The following is a 19,202-nucleotide window of genomic DNA, read 5'->3' as shown; positions in this document are numbered from 1 at the left end:
TACAACATGGGCTTTGAATTGCAATAGAAAACTTGCACAGCAAAAATCTGTACTAATGCAAATGCATGTGTCCATAAAGTCTTCAATTTTCTATATACGCGAGATACGCGAGTGGCAGAAAATTCGTCCGGGTGATTTCAAATGCATAGTGGAACTGTCAACGACTATTAGCCTTTTACAGTCCGATATGCTTTGAACCAAAGTTTATTGAGGGTCAAAACTGCACGTGCAGGTCTAAGCGCCTACCACACAAGCCTAGCTCAGTAGTTGTGGACCATCACTGCGTTACATATATTTACCAGAGAGCTGGGAAGTAATAACGCCCATGCTTTTCTACTGAAATGAAAAGTTAAAAGCTTTTCATTCATGGTGCTGTTTTTATCATAAATCCAATTCCATCACTGGGTCGAAAAAAAATAGACCACTAAATGCACGCGGTAACCTGGCCTCCGATTCTCTTGTCTGATGTGCAAAAACTTGATTTTCATCCTGAACCTACCCGCGATTTCGATAGCAGCGAAAACTCGAATCATGTATCGTAAGGTCAGTTTTGAAAGTGCTCTAACGTCCATCCAAGTCCACATTGTGATTCCGACATCTTATTTGATTGGCACCGATTGAAAATTTTATTCGCTCTATTTATAAGACAGGCCAATTCCCGGTCTCTAGAAAAGCAAACTATTGCACGCTCGGATGTGCCCAGGGGTACGATTAGCCTTGAAGTTCAGTTTAGAGCATAAAAAAAGACCCGTGCAGTCACTTAAAGTCGCATAAAATCACGAAGGCACTCGAAGTCATAAAGTTACTTGGAATCACTTGAAGTTTTTTGAAGTTTTGAAATCCTGAACTCAGGTGTAGAGCCAACTTCAGAATAAGTTACCCCCTCGGATGTGCCTGATAATCGTAATCTTAAATATCACCAGGTAGCAAATCAAATAAGCAATATTCCGAAAAGTAACGTCCGTCCTTTTCATCGATCGAATAAAAACCATCGAATTTTTGAATATTATAACTTCAGGTGAAAAATTATAAACCGTCACATTCGTTAAACGAGAAAACAGGATAATAGCTCAGTCAATGGAGACGAAAATCATGTAGAATTAAGGAAATGGCTGGTAACAAAAAACAAAAACAGAATAAAAAACATTTCGCACATTGTGAGAAGTCAACTACTACGTATACAACGTAGATTTATCTGTACAACGAAAGAATAATTAGACCGTAAAATTTTTGTACGTGAAACCGGTGAGTCTCCAGATTAATGTTCCCGTCGGTATCAAGAATAAGAAAAAAATAAAAAAAAAAACTGAAACGGTTCTTGAGCGTTGAGGCAGTCCTAGTAGACGAAACGGCCGCATGCCCTGCGTAAAAATTGTGCACTTGGGTTAGTGCACGCGTCTGCTTCGTCGAGTACGTCAAATGGCCTACTGAACCAACATTTTCCAGAACAAAACACATGCCTTACACATAGGCTTGAGCTGTATGTGAAGATCACACACATCCACGGTTCAGAAAACACGGACGAGCAAATATAAAATCCTGTACGAAAGACCAAGGGAGAAAAAAGATAGCGCTATATTATAGCTGCTATATTGTACGATTAAATCCCCTCATTGTTGCAAGAGTTGACGAAAACGTAAAAACTGAGTAACATGTATAAATGCCCGGAGAAGCTTGACGTACTCATGTTTGGGTGTGTTCGAAGAGATCCTGAAGTCCGAAAATACACGCGCAGTACGCAAAGTGCTTAAGGTCATGTAATACTCCTACCTTTACCGACCGAGAAATCTCACCCTTTTTCTTCCTATATTAAGTAAACAAAAGAATAGAAAGGGCCCAGCTGATCGTAAGAGCATCTTTTATTCTCGAAATTATTGTCATTCCTAGTTGTCGTCTAGTGACCTCAACATTGAGACTTTCTTTTACAAATCCGACAGATTTGGATAAAAATTAACTGACACATTTTTGATTTAGTTGATTTTTTTATTACAGGTTCTATATCAAATAAAAAGAGATACGTATTCGAGAATTTTTTTCACATATTTTGGAAAAGAGAGGCGCGAAAATTTGAAAATCTGGTGATTTTCGCTCGGAGACTCATTTTCAAAAATTCATAACTTCGGTTCTATTTGAGCTAGAAAGTTCTTTTTTTTCATTTCATTCGTGCTCAGTTATTCGTGACAGTATTGAGGGTCTTGTATAATGGACGACGGAATTGGTACAAGCTAAAAGAATGAATTTCAATAAAAAAATAGTTTCATTAAAAATTATTAGCAAATTCATATTGTTATGGACAATTAAAATGTTCAAATCGATTTTTAACAATTGCCGTCACCTCGTAGCGAGTTCTTAGCATAAGGGCTATTCCGCGTCAACCGGATCAGTCATCTCTCAGATATTTTTTTAATTTGGCATGTGGATTGTGTAAGGGGAGTTAGATTTTTGTGCCAAAGCGCGAATCTCATAATGCAAAATTCGATTTTTTATTAACAATAACAAATTAGACTCCCATTTTTTTCAAAAATTCATAACTTCGGCAACAAATTAGATACAATTTTTTTTTTTTTTTCAAATTACGCGGAAAGCTCCATAGAATTTAAAAAAAAATACGAAATGGTAAAAAAAAGTTGTTATCAATTGTTTATTTAACAATTAATTTTTCAAAGATTTTTAAAACAGTGACCGACACGATCAAAAAATTTTTTTAAAATTCTGACATGTTCCTTGAACTGTACTACAACCTGTGAATTAATTCCAGAGAGGTGTTTTTCTTCGTTTTCGAGTAAAAAATCATTAAAGGTGTCGATGCGCATGAAATTGCGGCGCGTCGAGTCTCTACGTAATGGCGGGCGGCCGGTTGCCGTCCACCGCTACCCCGCGGCGGCGTCGCGGCGTTATTTTAGAGTCATTTTCACGATGTAGGACATGATTGAAAAATCTGAAAAAAATACTGTACCTTCACAAGGCCTGCTCAAAGCGATAAGTGAAGTTTCAAGAATGTGTTTTTCACCGTTTTTTTATTACAGAGATTCGAAATTTGGTGGTGCGTAACTGTTATTTTGAATCTCTGTAATAAAAAAACGGTGAAAAACACATTCTTGAAACTTCACTTATCGCTTTGAGCAGGCCTTGTGAAGGTACAGTATTTTTTTCAGATTTTTCAATCATGTCCTACATCGTGAAAATGACTCTAAAATAACGCTGCGACGCCGCCGCGGGGTAGCGGTGGACGGCAACCGGCCGCCCGCCATTACGTAGAGACTCGACGCGCCGCAATTTCATGCGCATCGACACCTTTAATGATTTTTTACTCGAAAACGAAGAAAAACACCCCTCTGGAATTAATTCACAGGTTGTAGTACAGTTCAAGGAACATGTCAGAATTTTAAAAAAATTTTTTGATCGTGTCGGTCACTGTTTTAAAAATCTTTGAAAAATTAATTGTTAAATAAACAATTGATAACAACTTTTTTTTACCATTTCGTATTTTTTTTTAAATTCTATGGAGCTTTCCGCGTAATTTGAAAAAAAAAAAAAAATTGTATCTAATTTGTTGCCGAAGTTATGAATTTTTGAAAAAAATGGGAGTCTAATTTGTTATTGTTAATAAAAAATCGAATTTTGCATTATGAGATTCGCGCTTTGGCACAAAAATCTAACTCCCCTTACATAATCCACATGCCAAATTAAAAAAATATCTGAGAGATGACTGATCCGGTTGACGCGGAATAGCCCATAACCATCGTATTCTACGTCAAATTTTCTATCAAAAACGTATTTTTGATTGATGGAGAAATTATTATTACTAATGCAAAACGAGGTACTTATCAACTAATAATAATGTTTCGAAATCTTAATAAATTAATGTCTTATTTGCTGCAATAATATTTTTCACTTATTCATTTTTTCGTGCATATTTTTATGAAGTCTTATTAGCTAATAAATAATATTATTTAATTAAAAATAAAGAATAATCATTTATATTACAGAGAAAAATGATGCGAAGCAAGAAAATGAGGCGTGCAATGGAACCCGCGCGCCGATGTGACGTGCCGCGGTAGATAAATTAATTTTTTTCCATAGAAGTAATAATTTCTTCATGATTAAAAATGCATTTTTGAAAGAAAATTTGACGTAGAATACGATATTTATACTAAGAACTCGCCACGAGGTAGGGGCAATTGTTAAAAATCGATATAAACATTTTTTCAATTGTTTATAACAATTTGAATTTTTTAATAATTTTCAATGCAACTATTTTTTTATTAAAATTATTTCTAATAGCGTTAAAATGAAAAAAAAAGAACTTTCCAGCTCAAATAGAACCGGAATTATGAATTTTGAAAATGAGTCTCCAAGCCGAAAATCACCAGATTCTCAAATTTTTAATCCCTTCTGTTTTCCAAAATATTTGAAAAAAAAATCCTTGAATACGTATCTTTTTTTTTTTATATACATAACCCGTAAAAAAAATTCAGCTAAATCAAAAATGTGTCGGTGAGACAGGTGTTCGGTTTATAAAAGAATGTCCCTATTGCATAAAAACAGTCTCATGATGGCTCATTTTACTCCTCATTCTTTTTGGAATTGCGCAAGGTAACTCAGATATGCACTTTTTGCCCTCTGGAATTTAGGAAATGTGGGAATAGTAACACATGTTATAAAACCACACATTTTTTAACGACTGTCGGGATATGAGTAACTTTCCTGAATCTCGCTACAAAAGAGCGATGCACCGTCGAAAGTCGAACCCTGTCCGTTTGTTTGTTTATTTAATATGGGAAGAAAAGGGGTTAGTTTTTTCGGTCGGTAAAGGTAGGACTACTACGTGAACTTGACGCAATTGGAATACTTGACGACCAACTCGAACATCTGATAGAGAAGTGCAATCTTACACCAGTCAATGAAACATCAGCAATCATGATGAGAAGAATTAATCCCATCATTTAAATGTGTTTACTTTCAGGGAAGCGTTACACAGACCCACTGATCTCTATATAACACTGGATGGCGCATGCTGTGGAAAAAGTGTGTTACGATTTCAAGGCCGGGCAGCCATATTTGTTAGGGTAAAATATGCACTTTTTGGCGGTAAATTCAAATAGAAGTAATATATTGAGTACGGATTTAGAGGATTTTTACTGTTGAAACATAGAAATGACAATGGTATATATTTTAATTAATTATTATTATTAGCAAGAGTAATTTGTACAGTGCGTACAATATTTATATTTGCTAAAATTTAACAGAATCGTCTTTTAAGTAAAAGATATAATAGCCTGTATAAAACGTACATAAAATATAAAAGTACGCAAGAATATGTGAAAAATGTTTATATAGCACACAATTAGAAAGCCAAAACGATGATTTATTTCAAATTTATTTTATTTTTTAAGACTTTACAATAAATATTGTAACTAAATATAATTAATTTATTATTCCATATGTATTTTTCAAATTTTCCTATGAACGAATATATTAGTATAAAATTAATCATGTCGATTGGCAAAACCAAAGGGGTGTATGGAATGTGTATAAGCATAGTTTGTTCGCCTTTATGGCCTGAGGCCGTTGGTGTATATCTAAAGGTCGTAAGCAATTCTGGATACATACTTCTGAACCTCACATTTTTCTTTTATAATTTATTTCGAAGGTTATAATTTAAAAACAATTCCTGCCTCTCCGAATGCTCAATACTAAACTATACATGTAATAACGCATCTTCACAAGTATGGAAAATTGTTCAGATAATTCTGCTTAGCAAATATCTTGTATAAGATAAATCGGTGTCGAAAAATTCAAATAAGTATAACTGAAACAAGTAATAAATATAGTATGTTATCATACTTCCACTGTCTTCAGATGAAAACGAAGTTGGCACTGCATTTCCTTTCAGAACTAAACCTCGACCGGATGATCGGAAACATTTTTCATCGAAATGGTCACTACACAGCCAACTTTTCCCAGTTGGAATAAAATCGGTAAACTTTACTGCGACCACCCATTTATGAAGTAATTTCGTATTGTCCAATGGAAACCTGTTACGGAAGATTGACAGGTTGGAATACAATTCTTACAAGATGAACACTAAAATTATACATTTTGATTATGTATTCGCACAAATCCTTACTTGCGGAATGATCGTTTTTTATCATGTCCTTTCACTGCGTGACAGTAAATACAAACCGATTTGTATTCTCCAAATAATGTTTGAATACTTCCAATGCAAAGACATCTATTATTTGTCCCTTCTTGAAAGCATTTTCTTTCAAAATGATCCGAACATCATGAGCAATGATATTTCAGTAAAAACTTTGTCCCTAGTCCCAGGTTCTGCAGCCAAGATCGCAACATCTTAGTATCTTTCAATGGAAACCTTTATAAGAAATACATACGATATTGATTAAAAAAAAAATAACAATAAACGAAATACGAGAAAGGAATGATATAACCTATGAGACACGAACATGAGTATATATATGGCATGTATACTTACTTGTGATATGTTCTAGCGTCAATCCTTTTTTTGGAACCACAAAAAGCACAAGACGATGCCATTTTTGATTCCGAGGTAAACTCTGATTCTTTTAAACAACAAAATGACCCTCAGCACAACCCATAACAACAGCCCTAGACGCCAACCGTAGACGCCGCCATATTAGCATATTTTACCCTATCAAAGATAGCTACCTGGTTCTCTAATCGTAAAAAGTAGCCCTATTCAATACGCCATCCAGTGTTATATTGTATAGATCAGTGCACAGACCCTTGTTCACGTGAACTCACAAATTCTTTACCTATCCTAATGCCTAGGCTATTTAATATTGCTACAAAATATATATTACAGAGGCTATTCAAGCGAAAGATGTGTATTACATATGCCTGTGCAATCTATATGAACCACCGATGCTGATACTCGGAGCATTGGAAAATGAAGTCAGGATGGAATTTTCTTCCAACTGAGCAGCGGAGTATAAAAATATGAGCTGTAAAAATAAGGTTACACAATTGGCCGTGATTTACAACAGTAAATATTTTAGAAAAAAATTACACGTAACAGTTGATTGAAAAATGTAATATTAATACACTCACATACTCACATACTTGTCCCATCGCAAAAGAAGAACGTATTTTATTAAATACTGATTTATTGATAGGCTTTACTTCGTTACAATAATTTCGAGTAGTATTCCGGCTGTTGACCGAATTATACATGCGAATACCTTTTGTCCGACGAAACAGTAGATAAAGTGGTCCAGCAAAGAAGTTTAGCGCAAGTGCGGACAATTGCCGGAACGCAAAATGAACATGCTACGGTTATTGAATCGTTTGCTCATTGTCGCGATGTTGGAATTATTAAACGATAATTAGAGAGTCTTTGCGACAATAACGGAAAGCTAATTACACAGCGGGGAACGACGCTGCAAGATCGTTACTGAAAGGCAAAGCGCCAGCTGTGCTTCCCCATGTTCATAGAATGAGTGATTTCAATAGCCGTCTGGTCGCTCTGTGCTTACATATTATATTTGTCAATGGTGTATTACAGGTATGTAAAGCCAAGGTACATCGGCAGAAAACCATTGACTGCAGTGACTCGTGCTTGAAAAGGATCTGCGTTCTCGGTGACCCTATTCGAATTCAGGTGGGTGTAAAAAAATTAATTACACTTTGCTAACAACCTTGCACCCTCTCTCAATATAACTAAGAAAAATACAAAGTCTACAACGATCCAGAACAACCTAGCTGCTTTGTTCTGGGGGTAGTACAACTTTTATAATTTCGATGTATATAAGCGTGCTTCTCACTCACCATCTGCATGGCGAAGAGAATGAGATGAGTGTTTGGCTTTAAAGAAATTAAGGAGTTCAACGAAAAAAAGCTGCTAGAATGCACCGTTGGCCTTTTAGTGATATTTGCTAATTTAGAAATTCTTCTCAATTTTTACTTTCAAATTAGACTTAAATTTCTTTTCGATTTACTTTCTACAACGTAGACTAGATCTTAAGGCATACTTCATTTTTTAATTTTTTGCCATTATTAGTTTTGATTATTCAATTATCGAAAAATTCTAAGAATTACTACTTGAAAACTTATGGCATTTTCTTTTTACAATATGACTCATTCGAAGAAAAAAAAAACTTCCGACGATGAGAGTTACATATTCATTCGAATTCAAAGTTTTTGAAACACAATTAGAACCCCCAGCGTAAACAATGGTGGGAGATTTTCAAACTTGAACACAATTTTTTTTATACGGATGTAGAAACTATAGTAACTATATATAGTCTATAACAACAATTCTTACGCTCATTTTAGTGGGGAATAAATTTTTGTTGGTTTGTTATCGATTTCGTAATAAGATACCGTTTTCTTAAACAAAAATGTACAAAATTTGCAAACTTGTGAGTTAATTTCATTCAGATCATCTGCCCTACATGTGAGAAAAATTTACAGAAAAGTAAAAAATGCGTGTGAAACTTTTAACAAAAACAATTTTATTTAAAATCTTTTAATTCATTTTTTATTCTAATGTTTCAATTTGATTTTTTTGAATAATTTTCATTGAATTAAGTGTAGACAATTGCAATTATAGCCGTTGAAAATTATTTCACTGAGAAATTAAGAAATTCTGTATTCAATAGTCAGTTTTACTTCAGAAGGTCATAGTTGAAAAATTCTTAACGAATCAACAAAAGTTGATTCCATGCATCGACGCAGAGGTGAAAAATTCCGTTCATTTATCTAATTAGGTTTTTCGAACACACATCATAGAACATCGAAAGCGAAAATGGCATATTTTTGGAAACTCCAATTTTATGCTCGGATCTAAATATCTCCTGTCATGGATTACGATGGAATTTCAAATTTTATTTCCGTTCGAAAACTGAGTCAGAAAGAACTTTTGTTGTAGCAGCAATATTTTTCTTCGAGTAAGTCATTTTTGAGATCAAAGACTGTTTTTAATCATCTTCTAATATATATACATATAATTCTTCAAAATTTTTGATAATCAATCAGTTATATAACAACTTCCCACTGGGATGCGCTTCGATCCAGAAAATATTACTTAACGAAATTATTATTATTATTATTTTTTATTAGAATTTTTATTATAAATCCATGTAAATATCTATCTTAATTTGTAGATAAGTATTTATTAACAGTTCTTCAGGTTTTATTCATCTTTAACGTAAATTAAGTTAATCTTTCGGAGATACTATCAGATACATTATTCTAAAACTAAAATTTGCCATAAGATACAGTAATATAAGAAAAAGGCATAACATGTTTTCAAAGAAATGTTTGGGTCACCCTTTAGAAATTGCATTTAACGATCATGATGTTAAATAAGTATGACTTGAGCGACTGAGAACTATTGAATAATGTGTATTTTAACAAATTTCAACAACAAATTGTGATCATAGTGTGTTACGTTGTAGCAATAAATTGTTATGCCTAAAAATGACATGAATCGTCTGGAAGCACTCATTTTTGAGTTCCGCTACCCGTAATTGACACCGATCCCATGAAACTCATTGGAATCGTTCTCATTTTGTATCCTCTATAACGTATGAAATGTGCAGCTTCGAATTCGAAAACCTGATTTTCCACATAGTTTAATAAACACGGATATTGACAACCTGCCATCCTTGATGATGGCATTAGAACACGATATTATTTCCCGGACAGAGTCGGATACCAGCAGGAAAAAAGTTTCTTCATTCGAAAAAAGTTGTGTAGTCTAATGGTTAGAGCGTGGGAATCCCAGCCCGATTGAGTCGGATTAGTCGAGAAACTAAAATGCATTTTTTTTTTTTTAGGGTTTTCGGTTAATTCTGAGTCGATATTAACTTTGAACATGCATAATAGATGCCGCATTAGGTCGAATAAATACATAGAGAAAAATATTTTGGTCGTTTCCATAGTTATTGCCGAGCGTTCGCTGTACCGACGGTAGGTACACACCTACAACATTGCCGGCTGTAGGTCATCGTAACACCACGGCAACGATCCAGCACAATTTTCCTGGGAATGGCCCGTCAACTTGTTCAAGGCATACCTATATGGAACCAGCAATGGTCCAGCACTGTGTGTTTACTGGAATATGCCAAACTCGAGTACCATCTCATCATCACAAAGTTCATTGTACACTCAAACAACTTTTTTCGTGGTGATATCGGCTTGCAGTTGTTGATTGACGAAATCGTTGATTACTGTTGACCGAATAATTACTGCGGTAATATCGTGAAGAATGAAATGTGCCAATGATGTAGGTCAGAAATAGAAAGAAGTAGATAGGAAGCCATGAATTTGAAAATCAATCGAGAGCCGCTGGTAATCAAAACTGATTTACATTGATTCAGCAGATTTCCTACCGATCGATTCACGGCTTGATAATACGATTTCTTGTGATGTAAAATTCATCGACTTTTAAGCCATTTAATCTAAATATTTTAATAACTAAATTCCAATGAGATTTCTCTATCTCTTCGTCGAGTTTTCTGTGCTCGGTTTTGCCAATACATATTTTTTTGCTACCAGTTTCATCAGCGTCGGTACGGAGTTTTTTTAATATCGGTTCGCATGCAGTGATCGCAGTGAGGTCCGGGATCTCCCAGAGAGTGCTGCGGGAATCTCAGCGAAACGGAGAATCCTGACCCCGTGACAATAGCTGGTGCTTCGGGTTGCTTCGGTGTGCTCAGCGATCTGGGTTTAATCCGACATTGCGACCGACTGCATCTCTGATTGGGGCGCCAACGGAATCCAATGACGAATCTGGCACGGTTGATCGCCTGGCATCCTTTATATTGGATCCACACATACGTCAAATATTCCCATTCGGTAGCCATGAGCCACATAACGTATATAGGCATTGGTAAATGTGCGTGAAAGAATATATTCGCAAAAGACGAAGGAACCCAGGTGGATTACCTTCCAACCCTCCGACACGCTTCGCGGTGGTCTTATATTAACGAGAATGAAATTGAAATGCTCGCCTTCCGTCTTCAAACGCTCGCAAATTTGTTCCACAGGATGAATCGCTGAAGCGGGTGACGGTTTCCGGTTTCTCGAGGAAAAAGAACGATCGATAGTCAACCATCTTTGGATTTCATCAGCGAGGGGAGTTTTATTGCCGAAAAATATCTTTCTTCAACTGCGGTTGGTTTCAATGACGCTTTATTTCGCAAACGCTGGATATACGCGTAATGTATAAAGCGTATAAAATAATAAAGCCTCAGACCAGTGATATTTTATCTCAAAGCCAGACAATTTATATGACTGTGATTTCATCCCACCTGGCAACCAAGCTGAATGGATACACTATACATTCGATAATCATTTCAATCCTGCAAGTCTCATATGCCCGGATAGAAAAGGATCTATTCAAGCCGCTATTTGATATTTAAATTAACAAAGTGAGCAGCAGCTGCTTATTGTTATAGCCAGATGCATTAACATAACGAAATTCATCACAAGATCTGTATAATAGTTGTTTAGTCTTTGGACTGTCAGAACGATTCTTGATTGATTGCGAGTGAGCTTTTTTACCTTTGTGATTGAATAGGGTCTTCGAGTTTTGCATCCACACTTTCATTGCTTCAATTTCGTACTTCAACTTCATCAAGTTATAAGATTTCAAGTACCGTCATATTATGCAACATTATATAGCAATTATAGAATAGTTTGTCTAGCATATTTAGCCTCTGTACCTCGAAAAGGCCTCCACAGTTCCTGACAAATGCTGGCAACACATTTTAATAACAAAACTATAAAACTTATTTTAACGTCGTCGAAAAAGTTCCTATGTATTGAGTAGGAAGTATAATCTAATTGCCAATCGAACTCCCGAGTGCAAAAATGATTCGCATTCCGATGACGAATACGAAACGGTCACTAACACGACTAGTATTCTTGAAGTGGACTAAAAACTGTGAATGATTCCAGTGTTATGTCGCGCAATTACGGGTTGAAAACAAAATCTGGCAACGCAACCATGATCGCCCATAAATCCTGAACTCCTTGTAGAACATCAGTACTGCAAGTAAGGCTCTTTGGTATTAGTTTATGGGTCCTCAAATCACGTTCGACGTTTTGTCGTCGGGATAGATAGACATTTGGTCTCTGCTCTAATTGTTCTTCCTGGTATTTAGAATACGTAGGTACATTAGGGTAGAGCGAAAAGAAGGAAGGAACTCTTACATACCTATGTAATTGTTATACCATTTTTTGGACATAATGTTTAATGGAGAATATAAACGACTAGAATTGTAATCAAATTTAAACAATAAATGATGATCCAGGAAGCTGAAGACGTGGTCGTGTATAAAAACAGTTTTTCGGATTCGGCTTCAGGATTTCATAACACAACTTATCAACGTACAAGAAAGATTGCTTTAAAAAAACAACTTTTTTCACTCCACCTTAACGTACATGTAATAGTTGTGAGAGTCATATAGTACTGTGACAAGCCGGACGCGGTGTTTAAGGCAACGATGATGTGGGATTCGCGGTAACGCGGGAAGATTCTACGAGAAGACGCCGAACAAGCAACAAAATACCTCGTAGATCTCGTTTCTCTTTCTCATTTCCTTCTTATAAATAACGTAAAATGAAAAAGCCGTCTACAAAAGCGAAAATTGCGAAACCGACTTCGACTGATAACCAGAACTAAAGCTAAGTAAAACGTAAGGAACAACAAATAACCGGTGGCTTGAAGAAGCAGATTAGTTTTACAATCAGACGCACTGGAATAAAAAGAGAAACATAACATTTGATAGTGAAAGTTTTATGCATAAAACGCGTATTTTAAATCTTGTGAATGAATGGATGGACGAATGAATGATTTTTGATGACTTATATTTACAATTTTATTTATACAATTATGAACCTCTACTTGATAAAAGAACGAATGAGTCTTTTTTTCATTTTCACGTATTTATGATTTATAATAAAATTGACGATTTAGTCATGATATTACACAAATCACTAATTCATTAAATATATACGTAAATTGTCAAATCAAACCGTCACGTAGTTTAAAGTTTTCTTGTAATGGTGATAGTGACTTTATAATAACGATATTATTCGGTGTGATGTTGAGACATATTTTTCACGGCTGTTTAGAGTGTTCGATTGTTTACCATTAACGAGCGTTTGATGAATTAATTAATTTGATTCAAAAAATTTCAATGATCTTTGCTTAGATACATTCTATATATTAAACTAGATTTGGTGCAATTAAAAAGCTGGAGTCAGTGAGATGCACGGTGCCTTACTCGCTGCTTCATGCTGCGGATGTTCCACTTGATGATTTTAATTACCGTATAATAAATACTATAGTGCTCTCGCTCGGATTCTCTTTGGGGCTGCATAACGGTAGACATATCGATCGATTGCAGCCAAGTTGAAGTACCCAATTTTTCCTTCGTTCTCGGACGCTGGTGCACTTTCAACACAAACTGACAGCCGACAATTTCTGTCATTAAACGCTAAATATTAAAAACAAAATGTCATCGGCAATCGTTGACCGTTGACTAACACCACTTCCAGCTCTATGCCGTGTGAGTGGTTACATCAGATGAAACCAGTATGTGAATGAAATTTCGAATGACACTTGCACACGTTTCGCAGAATTCTATTATGTCCGAATCAATCATAGATAAACGCGTGCAACATTTGAGTTGCACGTTCTGTCAAAGACGGAATATCTATGCTTTTGATAGAGAAGAAAACGACAAACACAACGTGTTCATCAATGTGCGTCTATACAAAGAGATAATAAATACGCTCATCCATTGGGTGTATGAGGTAACATGAGAGCATTTTACTTGTATGGAATCGTGTCTCGTGTATTTGTTACATAATTTGCGCGTAGTCATGACACTTCAAACAGTACTTGGCACTCCTGTGCAAATAGTGGTAGGTACACAGATATTTGGTGCAGGTTGAAGCTGGATACGTTGACATAGCGTATCATATTCCCTGTATCATTCAATGCCAAATACGATTTCTCATCCGTAACAATACAAGATATACCGCAGATTACAACAGATATTATACATAATGTTATACGTCTACCTGTGCCAGTGGATCTATGGATCCTCGGGTCAACGATCCTTTCGAGTCAAGAGGGTCTGGCTGTGTGGAATCTCTGCAGCGAGGAGAGAAGCGAAGAGCGGAGCATTGCGTCCCCTCGACAAACTCTCGATGGAAACGAAGCCTGCGGAAACTCAAACGCAGCATCAGGATGCAAGATAAAGTGCTCTCAATATTTGGATGAGAGCACAACAACAGGATTGGTTCGCGTAGGTCTGCAGACTCTGAGCGAAGTCTTGTCGCCAATTATTTGGTATAACGTACGGATTAATTGATATATGGTTGGCAATTCTCCTTGCGCCTCGTACAGTTGATACAGAAAACGGTTAATGGAATACCGTTGGCGTTGGAAAGCTCTCAACAGATTTTCAAACGTAATCGCGTCTAGTTGGCAAATCAGTTTTTAATATGTTTTGTATCTCATACTTGTATTTGAGTACGAGTGCCAATTAATTTGTATTGTCTTCATGTGTGTCGAGGTATTTGTGAAGCGGCTTCATCGTAACAGCTTAGTCGGCCCAGAGTCTCTCATGATTATGGGAATGTTCGGCTGCAGGAACATTTTAATGTGGGAATTGCGAAGAATATTCTATCTCAACGCTTGCTCAGTGCGTTAGAAGTCGTAAAAACGTGGGAACGTCTGTGAATATAGTTTGAAACTCACGTGGACGGAATTTAGTTATGACACGTTTGCCAATGAATTTGCAATGATTTATCTCCCTATACATACGAGCTGTATCGCTGGCTCAATCAATAAAAGAGCACCAACGACCAAGCCTTTTGATTCATTTTTTACAGAGACGACGTATAAAGTTCCAAACGCTTCAACGATTACGTTCATATAACGGTACACGGGTAATTACTGCAAAGTACACTCATTAGGTGCTGTATGTGTTGAAAAATTATATTATTATGTAAAAGTCACTTTTTGACCCAACTTGTAGCCAATTATATGATTCCATCGTGTTTCATTCAACGCAAAGAGCATTATGAATTATTACAGTTTTGCATAGCTTTGGCCGATTATTGAGTTCCTTAGACTTGAAAATAACTTGAATGAAAGCGACTATGACTGAATTTTTCGTTTTTTAAGTAATTGAGTGGATTTTTAGTTGCGGCATGGGTGATCTTCAGCATGGATTAATAAAAAAAAACCTCGAAATGGTTAGACAATATTACATAATTGTTTTGGTTGCTGTAATTCAAAAATCAAACGAACGTATCCGAAGTGATGTTAGAGTGGGGTTATATTGGTCGTCTTGTCCGACTAGATCACAATTTGACCGCACTCTGTAAATTGAACATGAAAATATATCCGATGCCTTCTACGTAGATATGTACCGTCTTACGATCTTGATTATTTCTAAAGCATCGAAATCATGTTTTTCGGGAGTTTTTTATTGTCTCAAGAGTTAGGAAGGTTATGATTTACTCGGACCAGACGACGAATATAATCCTAATCAATCGAACTTTACTTAAGGCAAGTTCAAACGATCGTTGAATTGTATTGCGTTGTCTGGTCCTCTAGATCACAATTTTAGACATTGAAAGCTGATTGTGATTTGACCGATTTGATTACGTACGGGAATCATAATTTTCGAGAAATAAAAAACGACATAAATTGAGTTCCGAATTTTTCCCCAACAGAACTCTTTCGTTTATCACTTTTTTTTATGTCAGTTAACATAACGACAGTCAAAACTCATGAGTTACTTTCTATTATTGCTAATTAGTTTGTTATAAAACTTAGCAAAACTCTTAGATCTGTTATCTGATCGTTAGAGTGCGGAATGGAAAGACCTGAGTTCAAATACCTAGCATGTCGATGAGGACTTGAGCGGCAACTCGCAAAAATTGTAAGATGAGTTACGGCGTTCAGGTGGAGATGGGCAAGCTGAGGTTTTTGTAATTTTCCTTGTCGGTTGTGCGTAATTTTCTATTGAAAACCTTAAAGTGACTACAGATATACAATGATGATCACTCATCAATCAATCAAATTTTTATGAAATGCGTTTGACACTGATAATTCCAAATAAATGTGATTAAGAATTTGATGATATTTTAAACAGCAAGGTTGGAGAATTAAAGAATTAGAGTCAATGAGGATATTTTCTTATTTTTATTTCATACTAACCATATTTACGGAATTATGTATAACGACCGATCGATCATTTTCATCCGACGTGAAGAAAAATAATGTGTGAAAAATTTTATACACACTCCTTAAGGTGTACCTAAAAATAAATGAAGTAATCAATAATATTGCATTTCAGTTTTTCCGAAATAAATTGGCAAAAATTAGTTTGTTTACACTCTGGTTATAGTAGGATAACCCCTTGACACCACTCCCAAGACAGTTATTGATAGAGTATCGCTCGCGTTGTTCAATATCTTCTTCGAACGTTTACGCCTTAGTTGTTCACCACGCGCTCGTTGCTCAACTCGAATCATTACTTTCTGATCAGGATGTTGCCGATTGGCGTATTTCTCGACATACTAACGAGCTGCTACTCCAGCGTTCCTGTTACATGCATCTTGGATCATTATCATGTACACGATCTCGTTCGGAAGATAGTCTGACGTGTAATTCAACACCTATTTTTTACCATCAGGTAAAACCTTTTTTTTTTTTTTTTTGCGATGTTCACTCACCTTCGAGTAAAACGTAAAACTGAGCGGTTCGCGTGTAATTATCTTCGCTGTGTGCAACTCTCTTGAACTATTCTCCTGTAAAATGAATCATGTGAAACGATCTTTGCTGCAAACCTAGAACTTTCTACCGTAGATCTGATTTCTGTAGCATCGAAGTAACGGAGTTTATACATTTATTCCAAACGTATTCTGTTTCTCAATTTCACCATCTGCAAACATGTATTCCACCATTCTGTGATTGTCGGAATGTCAGTAATTGAGGCTCAATATTTGTTCAAACGCACCATCAAAATCCTCGATTATTCAGACACATACACGAGCTTCAGGTAACACTAAATCTGTACTTACTGAAAATTTTCTAAGTGTTTCAAACAATTGCAGAATTATGTGAGATGCAACGGAAAACGTAAAAGTTGTTCAATCTGAGTCTCGCTGATGCGCAAGACTGATATGATTGCGTAAACTTTCGACGCGAGACAAGAGACCCGTAACGGATACCTGAAAGAAACATAACCTGCGTATTTTAGTGAAATATCCATTCAATTAATTATTTTCAGAGCATGTCTGTGGACACATTTTGAACTTCAACTGCCCTGGATAAAGGTAACCCAGACGGCTAGACCACTGCGAGAATTCTTTGAAAACGTAGACGGACTTCAGCCGGGTGGAAAAGTTTAACAAATTATTGCCCAAGTGGATGCGGGGAAAAGTTTACTTCCGCTGCAGGAGCTTAAAAATTCGGTCGACCGTTAGCATTTCTCACGTTCCACATTTTGTGCACCCGCGACGACGTGGCTCACTACGTAGAGACGTAGAGACAGCCCAGCTGCACTGAGATGAAGTTCATTTGTCACATTCGCTGGAAAATTTTAGAAAAATGGGTATCATCGCAATGCGGGCTTGTCATACATTGCACAACAACAAAATGTAGTACAATTAATCGATTTATTGTAATTAAAGTTATTGAGGTGTTGCATTTTCTGGTTGCTGCGAAATTTAATCTATTTGGTTAGTTTAGTATATTTTTTACTTGAATAAAACCTTGACATCAATTCATTGTTGCATTAACAACAAATTATCGCAATAGTTATCGCAAGAAAATATAACACGAGTGACCGTAATCAAAAAGAAAAACGTATACTAGATTTTTTGGCTGTAGCTTCAAAACTCATATTTCCATTTTGTACTCTGAACTGTATTTACAGATTGTGTTACTGAAAATGAGAATAACTGAGAATTGTATAGTAACTAAAACTACAGATGTCGATGCTTTGTGACAAATTCTGCTGTACGCACTTTTCATGAAAGGACAATGATGAACGACAAATATCAAGTAATGGGCTTTCAGGTTACCCTAACTTTTACTGAATATTTCTCGTTGTCAGATTCTATTAGCCAAATAATTATTGGAATTATATGAGTAAATCTGTATTTTGCTTGCAGAACTAAATACGCAACGTACTCCATTCTGTAACCCAAGTTTAAAAATATTTTATTCGACCATCATTAAGGCCATAATATCATTTATGTGTTTTACTGTTTCCAGTTTTTCGGATCACACTCGTAGAGTAAATAATGTGGTAGTTTGCTGAACCTGCTGGAAATGTCTACACGAGTCCGGTAAAGGATTGTTCGTATTTTCCAATTCTCTGCCATTTCTTTCAACCTTTCCGTTTTATCTCTGACTGAAGCAAATTTTTTTCATCTTAGTATTGACATAATAAACTTTGGAGTACGATTGAGGGACTACATATTTGTAAGGCTTACTGTAATCGTCAAGAGAATCGACTTGGACTTGTCTATGATACACAGTGATTAGGAATCAAGTTACGAAGCATAGCTGAAACACATTTAAATCTATTGCAAAAAATTCGAAAGCACTGTGGAAATGAAACTACCTTCGCGATTATCTTAATTATCTTAATCGAGAATTACGAACCATGGCACTTGAAATTAGTGAGTATTGTGATAGTTCGTAGAATTTGCAAATAGCAGTGGAAAACCCGTAAAGTATAATCAATTTATACAAGTTATTACAATTATTCATATCAAGAATATGATTATTATCTTTCTATACCGTGAGATTATGATAAAATAAATCACACCAATCGCCCGCGAGAAGGCAACACAAATTACAAGTCATAAAAAACTGATGGGTTACCATTTGGGTTACCTGCTGAAAGGTGGATGGTCTGATTCGTTTCGGCATAATATCTATACCTATAAAAAAAGTTTTGATAACATTATCGCTAGTAAAATTAGTATTTTGTATTATTGTTAAGTTATTGGTTAAGACATGAAACACAATAATCGTGCAGTGTATGAAGTTGCCGTTCAGGTGACAAATTGTATCGACAGCTCTGGCCACACAATATTATACAAAAATTTTTATTCGAAGTCAATATAATTCAATTACCAAAACGGACGACAAACTTGATTTGGTGAAAAAAGCA

The sequence above is a fragment of the Neodiprion virginianus genome, chromosome 5 (assembly GCF_021901495.1).
Source record: "Neodiprion virginianus isolate iyNeoVirg1 chromosome 5, iyNeoVirg1.1, whole genome shotgun sequence".
NCBI lineage: Eukaryota > Metazoa > Arthropoda > Insecta > Hymenoptera > Diprionidae > Neodiprion > Neodiprion virginianus.
The sequence above is the reverse complement of the archived record's forward strand: the minus strand, read 5'-3'. Positions refer to the sequence as shown.